General features: G+C 36.8%; 1 protein-coding gene across 25 annotated transcripts in view; it reads left to right on the plus strand.

The window, feature by feature from the left end:
- The window catches only part of ZNF438 (zinc finger protein 438), a 203,281-nt gene that overhangs the window by 86,929 nt on the left and 99,963 nt on the right, over positions 1-16,389 (plus strand). For 23 of the 25 annotated variants that reach the window (XM_079105836.1, XM_079105833.1, XM_079105821.1 and 20 more), the window contains one exon: positions 10,286-10,359. The gene's annotated coding sequence lies outside the window, so the exon portion shown is untranslated. Of the gene's footprint in view, positions 1-9,570; positions 9,668-10,285; positions 10,360-16,389 lie in introns of all 25 variants that reach the window. The other 2 variants (XM_079105823.1, XM_079105831.1) reach the window with 1 other exon arrangement.

Here is a 16,389-nt window from a genome sequence, read left to right on the forward strand (position 1 = left end):
CTCCTCTACGATGCTCCCAGTTGTCCGAGTTCACTGCTCCAGCGGGGGGAGGGGTGTCTCGTTGGGCAACTCTACTTCACAAAGTTCCCTGCGTTCCGGGACTACCGCCCCATCCTGGACACCTCCCCAATGGGAGAGACTCACCCGGCTGCTTTGAGTTGGTCCCAAGTCTCTCAATATCTCCTCTTTTGAATCCTGAGTTCTGGAGCAACATGAAATGCAGCCACCCTCTAGTCCACCATCTTGAAACCACCTGTAGTTAGTTTCTTAACTATGTGTCTATACATGTGAAAGAGGGGACAAAAACACACAACCCCTACAGAATCCACAGTAGTCTTCCAGTTCCTTTTGTCATCTGATTCTTTTGTTTTATTGTGAAAAAGTTCTTCTAACTTTGATTTTTTTCCATAATACTTCTCTAGAAATTTAATCCTAGCTTTCATAATCATTGCCAATTTTTTTCTGCTATCTTAAGAAAAGGCATGAAATTTTTAAAATTCTAGATTTTTTTAACATTGTAAAATAATTTTAATACTCAGTTATGTTATGAATCCAAAAAATTCAGCTCCAGAAGTTTTACAAATATTTCAAGGAAGAAATAGTTTTTATAAAAATTTTATACTCAACCACATTAAAAAATTTTCTAAGGTAATTTGAAATCCACTAGCCTATATGTGTTTGTCACCTGATTATAGTATGTGAGTATGGACAAATAGAGAATTTTAAAATATTTCAAAACAAGAAGAATATAAGAACCTGAAACTTTGAGGAGTAAGAGGGAATCTGACATCTACATTTTAGTGAGGTCATAACAAGAATTAGGGAAGAGCCAGAGGGACATGGAAAGTACTGGGGATTGAAACGAAACAGATTATGTTATATATGTTTATTAATATGTTGAAATGAGCCACACAATGATGTATCACTCTGATGCACTACTAAAAAAAAGAACTAGAATAACCAGAACTTTGGCATGACAGTCTCAGTTTTAGATAGCAAAAATCCCATTTAATGATTTATTAATTTTTGCAAATGTACTTTTAATAATAGAAGACTTTTCAAGGTCATAGAAACCAGTAAACTAGGCTTATGTTTAAAGAAAGTATTTGTTTTCAAATAATAAAATCTTCAATTTTCAGGTGTCTTTTTTTGCTTTTTCTTTATTATTTTTATTCTTTGTTTATACATGACAGTAGAATCTATTTTGATATACTTATACAAACATGGACTATGTCTTATTCTAATTAGGATCTTAGTCTTTTGAATGTACATGATGTCAAGATTCACTGTGGTGTATTCGTATATGAACATAGGAAAGTTGTGTTCAATTCATTCCACTGTTTTTCTTATACCTGCTCCCTTCTGATATTCTTATTGGTTTCCCCCGAATGTAATTTAATTCTTTTCTCTCACGGCCTTTAAAATTCTGTCTTTATTTTGTATGTTAGGTATTTTCATTATAATGTGCCTTGGTGTGGGTCTGTTGTAATTTTGTATATTTGGAGTCCTATAAGCCTCTCGTACTTGGTTTTCCATTTCATTCTTCAGATTTGGGAAATTTTCTGATAGTATTTCATTGAATAGATTGTTCATTCCTTTGGTTTGTTTCTCTAAGCCTTCCTCAATCTCAATAATTCTTAAATTTGGCCTTTTCATGATATCCCATGGTTCTTGTAGATTCTGTTCATGATTTCTTAAGATCTTTTCTTTTTGGTCAACTTTGTTTTCAAGATTAAATATTTTGTCTTCAATATCTGAGGTTCTGTCTTCCAGGTGTTCTATCCTATTGGTTATGCTTTCTATGGAGTTTTTAACTTGGTTTATTGTTTCCTTCATTTCAAGGATTTCTGTTTGGTTTTTTTTAATATCCCTAACTCTTCATTGAAATGATCTCTTGCTTCCCGTATTTGCTCCTTTAACTGTTGATTGGTGCAATCATTTAATGCCTGCATTTGCTCTTTCATCTCCTCGTTTGCTTCCCTGATCATTTTAATTATGTACATTCTGAACTCCCTTTCTGACATTTCTTCTGCTGTGCTGTCATTGGGTTTTATTGATATAGTATCTAGGTTTGTTTGGGACATTTTCTTCCCTTGTTTTCTCATATTGGTCAGATGTCAGTGGGACTTTGTGTTATTTCAGAATTCTTCTATTGGCTTATAGTGTCCCTGTAGATTTCCAGTGTATCACCTTCCTGCCTTCAGTAGCCTGAAATCTTGGAGTAACTTGATAATGCAGTGCTTCCAAGGAAAGCTGCCCCTAGCCCGCTACTGGTTCCAGGACTTGGAGCTGGCTCCGTGTGGAAAGGCTGTCACTGGGGGGTCTGCTCCGAGAAGCTAGCCTGGAAAGGCACTTCCCGCGGGAGGGAGCCGGGCTGCCCTGTCCTGGTCCCTGAAGCAACCTGTGGGCAGGATCTCGCCGCCCTGGTTCAGGGACTTGAAGCTTGGTTCTGTGCAGAAAGGCTCTCAATGGGGGGCTTGCTCCTAGATGTTGGAGAATCTGGCCCTGTGGGAGGAGCCTACCACCGGAGTGGGCAGGGCCACCTGGGGAGGACTCTTGCTGCTCTGCCTTACTCTAATAAGCCACCCGAATCCGGGCCTGCCACCCGGGCAGCGTTCACTGCTTCACCGGGTAGGGGAGACTTACCCCAAGGCTCTATTTTAGTCCGAGTCTCTCAATGCCTCCCCTTCTTGAATCCTGGGTTCTGGAGCAACTGGAGATGCAGTCACCCTCTAGTCCGCCATCTTGGATCGCCCCGTCCACATTTAGATTTTAAACACATGGCTTTTGTTTTAATGTATGAGTTACTGTGAGAAAATTCAAGAGGCAGTGTATTCAAGGCCCATAAGCCAAACTACATACTGCATATGAGGGACACACAGACACTGATTTATTTAACTACAGGCAGTGAGATCTTGTGTTACTGCAATGGTCAAGATAAAAAAATAAATAAATAAAAAATAAAAAAACAGGGCAACTGTTGCAATGGAAGTAAATTTTAAAAATTCATTGAAGATGTGCTTCAAAGTGAGAACCAGAATAACCATCCTATCAATTATGCAAAACTGAGAACTGGAACAATCACCAACCTTCAGTTATACTGTTATGAACACAGAATGTCTTCAAGCTTTAATAGATCTTTCTTTTCAATCAGAACCATGCATCATTTGCATCAACCATAATCTTAAGAAATCAACCAATCCCATGACTCATTTTATTTCTGATATTCTGTCCTAGAACTTCAGAGCCCAACCCATAAGAAAAACACTATACTCATTTCCTCTCTGGGGTACCACGTCAGAATCAACTACATTGGTATCTCTTACTGCATTAAGTCAATGTAATAGTTTGTTCATCTCCTAAATGGTTTATTTAATTTGAGGAAGGGCCTGCTACAAAAGATTGATATCAATCAATGAAGTCACATAAGAACAACAAAAGAAAGGAGTGTACATTCCTACCTCTTTAGGGAAGAAGGACCAAGAAGAACTTACCACTTACTGATGAACTTAGAAAGATTTTTCAGGAAGGCAATAAAGGAGAGTAGAAATTTCTATTAATTGGGAGATTTAAAAGTGGGGAGGAGAGAAGTAGAATTATGATTAATCAAATTTGCTCTTCTAATAAGTCCAGTATAGTCTGAAAGTGAAGCTGAAGAAAGTGAACTTAAAGTTTTTGTTGTTCTAGTTGTTGTTTTTAATTCATTTTTAATGCTAGTAAAAGGAAAAAAATGGAAAGGAAGAGTGAAGAATGATATATATGGGGCAAACTCAAGAGAAGATGAGAATAAGAATTCCGCTAGTCCATGTAAAGAGGAGAAAGTTTTTTATGATTAGAACAAAAGTAAAGGAAGGAAGATGGATAAAAATTTTGTATATAGGGAGTAAAGCTGAAGAATCTGGATCCAACTGTAAGCCATCTATTGATGCAGAGAGGGGAAGGCAGAAGGAGAGAGGATGGATGGAAGGACAGAGAGATTAAGAAGTATTATATGAATGAAGGAATATCTGAATTTGAGAGAAAAATAGTTGTCAGAGAAAAGGAGAACGGTATAGAGGGAGTTTTCGGTATTTAAAAATTAGAACAATCTTGGTTGATAGAGTCAATGAAGTTAAAAGATGAGTTCTGTTGGTGCCGTATGCCTGTAATTCCAGCAACTCAGGAGGATGAGGCAGGAGGACTGCAAGTTTCACTCTAGCGTTGGCAACTTAGCAAGGCCTGAAGCAACTTAGCAAGATCCTGCCTCAAAATAAAAATAAAAAGGGCTGGGGATGTGGCTCAGTGGACAAGCATTCCTGGGCTTAATCCCGGTATCAACAACAATAACTAAAGAGTTCTTAGTACTAGAAACTCAAATCCATTAATTTGGAGAAATATTTTAATCACTGGTGTGGAATATAGATGATTATCTCAAGTCTGATACTGACATCATTGAGGAAGCTGAAACAGTGTCCTGAAAGTCAACCAATAAAAGGAATTAGGAAGGAGAGAAAGTAATGGAAGATTTATAAGTCAAGGAACTCATAAATAAAGGAGGCACACAGATTCCTGAATGGACCCTGGGGAGCAAAGGAGCATATCAACCCTTCTTTAAAATCTAGAATTTGCTTGCCTTGCAAGCACAAGGCCCTGGGTTCAATCCCCAGCACTGCAAAAATCTAGAATTTGGGGGAGAACAGGAAAATGGTGGCAAGAAAGTGCATAAATAACTTCTCAGTGAGGTGGTGAAAGAGGTCTTTAATGGGATTTAATTCTGAACTCTCAGAACAGCTTGGGGACTCAGGTTAGCTATAATAAAATAAAAGAAGAAAACCCACTGCCAGCAGCAGCAGCAGCTGGCTGATCCACTGAGGATGAAGTGAGCAGGGGGACTAAGAGAACCTGCATTTAAGGTGGCACCATGCTGTGTCTTGGTACAGAGAAATCAGAGACAAAGGACACTGCTGGACTGATGCAGAGGGTGGGAAACATGCCACGCATGACAGATGTGTCAGGAGCCATGTTCCCACCATGATACAGTGGCTGGCAGCTGTGGGAGCAAGTGAAGAGCCCAGACCTGTGTAATTGAGCTGGTCTGAAAACCATACCTGACAGATGCCCACCACATGACTCTGAGTGTGCCTAGGAAACAAGGAGAATTCAGGCATGGAGAGTTTCCCAGGGGAATACAGGTGGCAGACAGGGCAAAAAATTGGCTCCTCCACTTCACAAGAGGAATCCAGGGAGATTCCTGGGGTGCAGTATCCCTGAATGAATTGACAGCTGCAGGGCCCTGAAAGTGTGCTGATTTAAAATCTTCACACAAGGATATTTGTACATACATATTTTTGCCTCACTTTTCTTATTTCTAGCATTTTTTTAAACGTAGTTGCTTCTCTGACTCTGTCTTTTGGGGGCTATGGTTTTTGATTAGTATATATATTAGTGTGTGTGTATATATATATATATACACACACACATACATTTTTTGTATTGTTTTTAACTTGTCTGTTTCCATTGATTCTCTTTCTTTTCATTTGCTTTTGCTAACAGAAAAATTCTATTGTTCTCTCTCTCTTTCTCTCTTCCTTTAAATTTTTACTTCTACTTTCAAACAAACCCTTCTCAATATCAAGGATCAAGTAGACAACAACGCAATAATACTGGGTGACTTTTAACATGTCTCTCTAATCATTGGATAGATCTTCCAAACAAAAACTAAAGAAACTACAGAACTAAAAAATACAATCAACAATCTAGATTTATCAGACGTAAATAGAATATTTCATCCATCAGTGACCAAATATGCTTTCTTCTCAACAGCACATGGATCATTTTCTAAAATAGACCATATCTAAGGAAGCAACTCTTAACAAATACAAAAAAATAGAGATAATACCTTGCATTCCATCAGATCATAATGGAATGAAATTAGAAATCAATGATAAGATAAAAAATAAAAGTTACTCTAACACCTGCAGAGTAAATGATATGCTATAGAATAATGAATGGCCAGCAGAAGAAATCAAGGCTGAAGTAAGAAAAAAAAATACTTAAGAGATAAATGAGAATAGTGATACAAACATATCAAAATCTCTTGGACACTATGAGGGTGGTTCTAAGAGGAAAGTTCAGAGCCTTGAGTGCATTCATTAAAAGACTAGAAAGACACCAACTAAACAATCTAACACTTAATCTCAAGGCCCTAGAAAAAGAAGAACAAATCAACACCCAAAGCACAGTATAGGAAATAATTAAAATCTGAGCCAACATGAAATTGAAATACAAAAAAAATTCAAAAAAAAATCAATGGAACAAAATGTTGATTCTTTGAAAATATAACTAAAATTGATAAATCCTAAGCTAAGCTAACCAAAAGGGGGAAAAACTCAAATTATTAAAATTTGTGATAAAAAAGGAAATACTACCACAGACACTACTGAAATACATAGGATAATCATAAACTATTTTGAAAACTTATACTCCAAAAATTAGAAAATCTTGAAGACATCGACAAATTTCTAGACATATGACCTACTCAAATTCAATCAGGAGGACACAGAAAATTTAAACAGATTGATTTCAAGTAATGAAATTGAAGACCCTATCAAAAGCCTACCAACAAAGAAAAGCCCAGGACCAGATGGATTCTCAGTCAAGTTCTACCAGACATTCAAAGAGGAACTAACACCAATCCTTCTAAAATTATTCCATGAAATAGAAAAGGAGGTAACCCTTCCAAACTCATTCTATAAAGCTAGTATCACCCTGATACCAAAACCAGACAGACTCATCAAGGAAAGAAAACTACAGAACAATATCCCTGATAAATATAGATGCAAAAATTCTTAATACTAGCAAGTCACATACAAAAATACATTAAAAACAGTGCACCATGATCAAGTGGGCTCTATCCAAGCAATGCAAGGTTGGCTCAACATAATCATAAAATATAATTCATGACATTAATAGACTTAAAGACAAGAATCACATGATTATTACAATAGATACAGAAAAAGCGTTTTGACAAAAACAGCATCCATTCATGTTTAAAACACTTGAAAAACTAGGGATAGGAGGACTATACCACAACACCGTAAAAGTTATATACAACAAAGCCAAGTCCAACATCATTCTAAATGGAGAAAAACTGAAAGCATTCCTCTAAGCACTGGAACAAGGCGGGATGGCCTCTTTCCCCACTTCTATTCAACATTGTCCTTGAAACTCTAGCCAGAGCAATTAGGCAAAAGAAAGAAATAAGAATCACATGATTATTTCAATAGATGCAGAAAAAGCATTCGATAAAATACAGCACCCCTTCATGCTCAAAACACTAGAGAAAATTGGGGTAGTGGGAACATTCCTTAACATAGTAAAGGCCATCTACGCTAAGCCCATGGCCAATATCATTCTAAATGGTGAAAAACTGAAAGCATTCCCCCTAAAAACTGGAACAAGGCAGGGATGCCCTCTTTCACCACTTCTATTCAATATCGTTCTTGAGACTCTGGCCAGAGCAATTAGACAAACCAAAGAAATTAAAGGGATACAAATTGGGAAAAGAGGAACTCAAACTATCCCTGTTCGCTGATGACATGATTATATATTTAGAGGAACCTGGAAATTCCACCAGAAAACTCTTAGAACTCATAAGTGAATTCAGTAAAGTAGCAGGTTACAAGATCAATGCTCATAAATCCAATGCATTTTTATACATAAGTGATGAAACTTCAGAAAGAGAAATTATGAAAACTACCCCATTCACCATAGCATCGAAAAAAATAAAATACTTGGGAATCAATCTCACAAAAGAGGTGAAAGACCTCTACAATGAGAAGTACAGAACACTAAAGAAAGAAATTAAAGAAAACCTTAGAAGATGGAAAGATCTCACATGTTCTTGGGTAGGCAGAATTAAATCAAAATGGCCATACGACCAAAAGTGCTATGCAGATTCAATGCAATTCCAATTAAAATCCCAATGGTGTACCTTACAGAAATAAAGCAAGCAATTATGAAATTCATCTGGAAGAATAAGAAACCCAGAATAGCTAAAGCAATCCTCAGTAGAAAGAGCAAAGCAGGAGGTATGGCAATATCAGATCTTCAACTCTATTACAAAGCAAACAAAACGGCAAACAAAAACGGCATAGTATTGGTACCAAAATAGACAGGTAGATCAATGGTACAGAATAGAGGACATGGACACAAACCCAAATAAATACAATTTTCTCATACTAGACAAAGGTTCCAAAAATGTGCAGTGGAGAAAAGATAGCCTCTTCAACAAATGGTGCTGGGAAAACTGGAAATCCATATGCAACAGAATGAAACTAAATCCCTATCTCTCACCCTGCACAAAACTCAACTCAAAATGGATCAAGGACCTCGGAATCAGACCAGAGACCCTGCATCTTATAGAAGAAAAAGTAGGTGCAAACCTTCAAATTGTTGGCTTAGGATCAGACTTCCTTAACAGGACTCCCATAGCACAAGAAATAAAAGCTAGAATCAACCACTGGGATAGATTCAAACTAAAAAGCTTTCTCTCAGCAAAGGAAACTATCAGTAATGTGAAGAGAGAGCCTACAGAGTGGGGGAAAATCTTTGCCACTCATTCTTCAGATAGAGCGCTAATTTCCAGAATCTATAAAGAACTCAAAAAACTCTACACCAAGAATACAAATAATCCAATCAACAAATGGGCTGAGGAAATGAACAGACACTTCACAGAAGATGTACAAGCTCAACAGATAGATGAAAAAGTGTTCAACATCTCTAGTAATATGAGAAATGCAAATCAAAACCACCCTAAGATTCTATCTCACCCCAATTAGAATGGCGATTATCAAGAACACAAGCAATAATAGGTGTTGGCGAGGATGTGGGGAAAAAGGTACACTCATACATTGCTGGTGGGGTTGCAAATTAGTGCAGCCACTCTGGAAAGCAGTATGGAGATTCCTCAGAAAGCTTGGAATGGAACCACCATTTGACCCAGCTATCCCACTCCTTGGCCTATACCCAAAGGACTTAAAATCAGCATACTACAGAGATACAGCCACATCAATGTTCATAGCTGCTCAATTCACTATAGCCAGATTGTGGAACCAACCTAGATGCCCTTCAGTTGATGAATGGATAAAGAAACTGTGGCATATATATACAATGGAATATTACTCCGCCATGAAGAATGATAAAATTATGGCATTTGCAGGCAAATGGATGAAATTGGAGGATATCATGCTAAGTGAGATAAGCCAATCTCAAAAAACTAAAGGACGAATGATCTCTCTGATAAGTGGATGAGGACATATAAGGGGGTGTAGGAGGGGTTAGCGTTAGGGTTAAGGTTAGGTTTAGGGTTAGGGATAAAGAGGATGGTAAGAATGGAGGAAGGAAGGACTGTATAGAGGGAAAAGAGGGGTGGGGGGAAGGGGAAAAATAACAGAATGAATCAAACAACATTGCCCTATGTAAATTTATGATTTTTAATTAAAATTAATAAAAAAAAATATAATCTAAATGTGAATGTATTTTCTACTGAATGTTCTTTTTTTTTTTTTTTTTTTTTTGGCATAGTACTAGGGATTGAACACAGGGCCTTGTACATGCTGATGCTGGGCAAGCACTCTTTTACCAAGCTACATCTCCAGCCGACTACTGAAGCAACATGCTAAATCTAGTATTTAACCTTTTATAGTATGACTTGACTTCAACTCAAAATTTTAGTACTTATTTGTCTCCTAACAGTCTCTCCCTCTCCATAATCAGTCCTTATCTGTCTCCTAACAGTCTCTCCCTTTCCATATTCAGTCCAGAATGCAGAGCCTTCCCACATTTTTTCTTTCCAATGTTCCATAGTGCCTTGTATCACTTATAGTACTATGTCTGTCTTGATTTGGAGTTACTCATATTAGTCTTCTCTGGGGTTTTATGGGTTTCTTGAGAGTAGGAACTGTCTCTCACTTAGCTTCATATCATCCTGCTGACCATAATACTGAGTAGGGCTCAAATGTCAGCTAAATTTTAAATAATTCAGTTTAAATCAGGCTTAAATGTCTAATAATATAGGAGATTGACATAAAATATGTGAAGTATTGTATCTTCTATTTTAGAAGTCTCTGAGCACAGCTCGAGGTTTTTATTTTAAGTTTTTAAATTATGCATAGTATAAGTAATATAAGTTCTATAGTACTTCATATAATTCTTTTATGGTCTTTAGGTGTAATCATCCAATTGGTTTCTATAAGCTACCTATCAGTTTTTTCAATTTCATTTCTTCCATTTCATTTGTTTTCAGAGAAGATGAATGCTGTGTCATCTAACACTGAAGTTTTGAAGATAGAAGACGTTTGCTAAGTCAAATCACCTCAAGTAAGTTGGTTTGCACCTATCTTAGCAGCAGCTTAAGATTTAAAAACAAATAATTAAGTCCACCAACTGTGACACTTCCTTAATAATAAAATTTCATGATGGAGTATCTTATAGTGACCTTGCATATTGAATAAGTGATCTTGGACAATAGTGGAATAACAATTTCATATTAAATTTCATATGCTTTTAAAATATAATGTTTAAACACATATTATTTTTAAAAGGAAGCAAATACCTCAGAATCATCCTTGTATTTGTAGCAAATCTAGTCATAAAGTCTTAACCATATGCTAAACAGTGCTTTTAAAATGGTTTTTCCTTTGAGCTAATATTTTGTTTTTTTATTTTTTTGAAGTTCACATCTAACTTTCCTTAATAATTTCTACATTCTTGTAAAAGGAAGTAATTTATTAATCAACTAGCACATGAACCTTAAATGTTTATTTGTTCAAAAACCTGACTTGAAAGGTTATCTTTATTTATTTATTTTTTTTTTTATTGTAAACAAATGGGATACATGTTGTTTCTCTGTTTGTACATGGTGTAAAGGCATACCATTTGTGTAATCATAAATTTACATAGAGTAATGTTGTTTGATTCATTCTGTTATTTTTTCCCTTCCCCCCACCCCTCCCACCCCTCTTTACCCTCTATACAGTACTTCCTTCCTCCATACTTGCCCCCCTCCCTAACCCTAACTCTAACCCTAACACTAACCCTTCCCTCCCCCCCATTATGTGTCATCCTCCACTTATTAGCGATATCATTCGTCCTTTGGCTTTTTGAGATTGGCTTATCTCACTTAGCATGATATTCTCCAATTTCATCCATTTGCCTGCAAATGCCATAAGGCCTATACCCAAAGGACTTAAAATCAGCATACTACAGAGATACAGCCACATCAATGTTCATAGCTGCTCAATTCACAATAGCCAGACTGTGGAACCAACCTAGATGCCCTTCAATTGATGAGTGGATAAAGAAACTGTGGTATATATATACAATGGAATATTACTCAGCCATAAAGAATGATTAAAATTATGGCATTTGAAAGGTTATCTTAACCAACCTCAATTCTTAAAATCATCTCTTCATGGTCTTTCTGTATTCATTGTCTTCCTCTATGTTGTATTCTGCATAAATATGTGTATAGAATCCCTTTAATAATTCAGTTCCTTTGCATGGCATTCAAAGCCCCCTACCATGCTCCCTGAAATATCGCCCAGTTGAACCAACCAGAATTTCCTATTCTCTAAACTCACATTGTCCTTCTTTGTCCTTAAATTGTACTGTATTTCCTGCCTGTGATTCTCTGCTCTCCTCTTGCTATTTCTTCTGCATCTTAAAATCTTGTGCAAATCTTTCCATGAAGTCTTCCCAGCTACTCCATCTAGAAGTACTCTTTCCAGTTCTCTGCTGACTGCATCTAATGTTTGTTTTTATCACTGTTAACAGCAGCTTTATTGTTTGGGTTTGTGTCTGTCATAGCTCCCATCCTAGGTTGTAAGATATATAAGGTCAAAGATCATGTCTGATGAATTTTTGTCTCCCACAGCACTCAGGAGAGCCTGAAATGGTGCTCAGTAAATATTTGCTTAAAAAATTAAGAATACACTTGGCTTTCTTCCCATCGTCCCCCCTGTCTTTCATCCCATAGATATGTACTGTCCACATTAGTGCCAGTTATTCTTTCTTGCAGTGTACTCCTGGCTGCCATTAATAAGATACAGTCATTCCCCAGCCTAAGAATAAGCTGTATTCCAGAAGTTCATGTGTAATTCTATTGTTCAGACTGCAGAAAGCATTTTTCCACAAAAACAATGTTATAAATAGTGGTTTGATTCTCAGCCAGCTCTCCCAAGAGTGTTTAACTCATAAGTACCAGTGCTACTTCAACTATAGGCAGACCCCATGTACAACAATGTTTTGTGGAGTTCTGGGTATGGAAGTATGTCTCCCATGCACCAGAAACAGGACATGAGCTTGCTGGGCTGAGCCGGAGCTTTGTGGTGACTCATATTAGATACTCTCCTACCAGTAGCTTTTTAGTTTTCAGTATTTGCATTACAAGCATGTATCTACAGGTTCATTTATGTCACCTAAATTGAGAAGAAAAGAACACTTGCTCTTCTGGACCTCCCCATAGTGAATTAGAATGGGAATGGGGCTTCAGCTGGCCTTTCACATTGGTGGATCTTTTATAAGTCAGGTATTGACAGCTTAGTAGCTCTTTTACTATATCTCCCTTTCTGCTCTTCTACAAACAATAGATTGTGTGTACATGGAAAATATAATAAACATGGAAAATATATAAACATGAACAGTAATTTTTATTTATAGGGAAAAACACATTTATTGGTATCACCCCTATATTTGACATCAAATCAGTCTTTGTGAACAGTGATTTTCTACATGAGCATAATGATGCCTCATGAAAAAACATGTCACTGTGAGTATAAACAACCCTTAAGGTTGACAGTTTAGGTTGTCAGGCTGTAAGAAAAAAAACACTTCATAAATTTCAGAGAATTTATTCAGTCATCCTACGTATTGAGCCCGCAAGTATTTACTTTATGCTTAATACTACTGCTGATGCTAGGGGCTAGGAAGTGGGAACAAAAGATGTTATGAAAAGTTTACCTTCCCTCAGGAGCCAGAAACACAAGGAGCAAAATATTAAAGAAATATTCACAGTGAAAACAGTGTTATTAATTGCCATAAAATACTTTATAGAGGTAATGAATGCCTTGAGGATTATCAGAATTGCAACATCATTAAGATTCACTATGGTTCTAAAAATAGTGGTGGGATTTCACTTAGTTTCAGAAGAAGGTGAAGATATAAATAAAAAGCTAGAAAGAAAATGCTATTCCATGTTGGATTAACAGCTTGCATAGAGGACTGGAGACAAACAACAGTCATTACTGGCTAGAGCAGAAGAGTTAGTTCATGTTGGGTGAAATAATAGGTGGGAAAATTAGATCAGTGGTTCAGCCCTGGCAGTCCATAAGTCATCCATCTATTTTTAAAGCTACAAGTCCCTGGATCTTCCCCAGAACTATTAAATAGAATTTCTGGGGCATGGGGCATAATCCTATTTATTTTTAAAGCTCCCCTAGTGGTTCTGATATTCAGCCAAGGTTGAAAACCCCTGAATTAGAAGGATGGGCCAAATTTAGGAGAGCTATGAATCCCCTGCTGAGGAATTGGGCCTCTGTCCCTCAAGCAGTGGGAAACCTTCAGAGGTTTCTGAGGTGGGTGACATGATCAAATTGGTCTTTGCCAAGATAAATGATTCCTCAACTACATGTGAATGGAAGAGAAATAAGGAAAAACTTGAAGTAGAGCAACAGTTATGAGAAAAGAGAAGAGTCACATTTTTAAGTATACTTAGATATGTGGGAGTTGGTGATGTCAGCCTTGACCTCGGCATGATTTGTTTTATAAACTGATTATACAACTTCACCCTCATTAATTTTGATCTCTTTTCTCTTATGACCTAGCAACTTAAACAGTAATTTCAGCCACTTTGCATTTAATGGAAAGAGACCATTGTCTACTCATGTACATGTCTGATTTATAATAGTAAGTGAAGTTATGTGTATGAGGATATGACCTTCAACATAATCATTATAAAGCACTTAATAACCTCACACATATGCAATAACACAACCCCAGTCCTGCAAGATTGTGCCAAGAACCAGAGTCACATATATAAGGTAGTTGTTGGCTCACAGTTCTCTAGCATTAAGTTGAAATTTGAAGAAACGTCCTGAATCATCCTATGCATTTTAATATTGTTAATATTAAATTTGATAATTGCTTAATTTTCTGCTGGCAGATTATGTGAGGCCCCTGACTGAACCACCAGTCCTTATTCTAAGCTTACAATTCTTTCCCTATTTTTTTAAAGAGAGCAAGCAGCCTCTAGCCTCCCATTTAGTTCCATCCCCTGCTATGGCCAATCCATAAGTGCCTCCAACTCATCCTCACCTACTGATATTTGAATCAGCAGAGTGGAATTTTTAATGGAGTCAGAATTTCAGTTCTTTTGCAGCACTGACAAGCCAGATGATCTTGGCAACTCTTTTGCTTCTGACCCAGGTGGCACATGATAGCTCCTAAGGTATACAAACTCAAACCACACCATAGGTTGGAAACATTTCATATCTCTTTGATGTGTTTTGAATTTTTTTATTTGAAGATAATTAGCCATATTCATTAGACAGCACAGAATAAGTTCAAAGCCTGAAGTTTTGACATGACCCACCTCCCTCTAAAAAAGATTCAACATCATGAATTTTTAAAAAATAACTATTCTGTTATCCTATATAATATATCAACAATTTCTATGGGTTTTTTGCCTTAACAGTGAATTTATTATTGTTTTATCAATATCTTTATATCCTTTGAGTTACCTTTTATGTAGTTTTCACTAGTCACCCAGATGTTTAAACAGAGAATGGATGGTTTACTTAGAGTTGCTAGATTCGGTAGGAAAGAAGGGGAAGTCAAATAACATTTAAAATTATCAAGTGCATACTCTATACCATGTTCTTTACATATATTTTATCATTCTAATTCCATTTCACAAATAGGAACTTGGGATTTAGAGAAGTTTAAAAACTTATCTGAGTCCAAAAGTCAAGTCAGCAATAGAAATTGACTTTGCTTACGGGTCTGGCTGTCTGTAGAAAGAGCCTAGTCTTGTAAGTTTTCATGACTTTTATTTGTGGGAGAAATCATTGAACTCAGAATGAGGAGGTTTGAGTACAAGCCTTACCCTTGTCACTAATAACCCTGAACAAATTATTTAGTGCTTCAGAGCATCAATATCTTTCTCTGTCATATGGGTTAACACTTACTTTACTGGTCAATTTGGCTTGTGAGAAAAATAAGCTAGTGAGATTCAGTGTGATTTCAGATGCATAAAAACCAATGGAAGTGTGAGAAATTCTTAATTCAAGCAAACAAACAGAACAAATATTAAACGAGATGACTTGGACTGACTTTGTGGTTTTACATTTCTTAGTATTGCTATAAATTTTCCAAAAATAATGTTCATCAGTTTTGCAAGTCCTAAATACCATGGTGTGCCAAACTGCATCACTGTCCATTTAATATCTCAGTGTAGCAGAGAGTGTCCTGGCAGTGTATCAATTCCTCCTTTCACTTGCCAGGATCAATCATCAGTTTCTATGCTACATCAACTACATTCAACCCCCAGTAGATGCTCATTGCCAATGAGGATTGTTAGGCAGTGTGACTTATTGATGTTAACATTCTCAGAACATTTTCCCCCATATTTGTGAGGTTTTAGAACAAACCTAAAGAATAAAGTCACATTTTATAAAACTGTTTTTACAAAACTGCTTTTCCATTGCCAGGTGTGGTGGTGTGTACCTGTAACCCCAGCTACTTGGGAGGCTTAGGCAGGATTACATGTTTGAGACCAGGTGTGGCAAATCAGTAAGACCCTGTCTCAAAATCATAAAAAGTTTTAAAAAGAACTGGGACTATGTAGCTCAGTAGTAGAACACCCCTGGATTCAATCCCCAGTACCGCCAAAAAAAAAACAAAACAAAAACCAAAGATTGTTTTTCCTGTTTCTGGGCAATTTATAGATTACAGATTGATGCATACCAAGCAACAGTTATGGGCTATTGTAATCCACTTGTGACTCCTTCAAATATACATGTAGGAGATAAGAATTTTGAGGAATCCATTAAATTATAAGGATAGTACAATGAATGATGTCACAGGAGTCTGAGAAGAACCAAGGTCATTTCCTAGGCTTACATAAAACCCTTACCCCAGTTGAAACTCTTTGATATTGGTTATCAGCTGACAGAATAGAGGAACAGATCTTAAGATGTGGATCTCTAAGAGTGTACCCACAGAGTCATAGTTTCTTAAGTGTATGTGACTCCTCTTCATCCGTATGCCTTGGTATCAGTTACATCACAAAGAGTTTTCTAGTCTTAAGGTATTGACTTCAACATGATTTCCAGTGCCAGTGCTATGCCTGCT

This window comes from Sciurus vulgaris, assembly GCF_902686455.1.
Source record: "Sciurus vulgaris genome assembly, chromosome: 12".
NCBI lineage: Eukaryota > Metazoa > Chordata > Mammalia > Rodentia > Sciuridae > Sciurus > Sciurus vulgaris.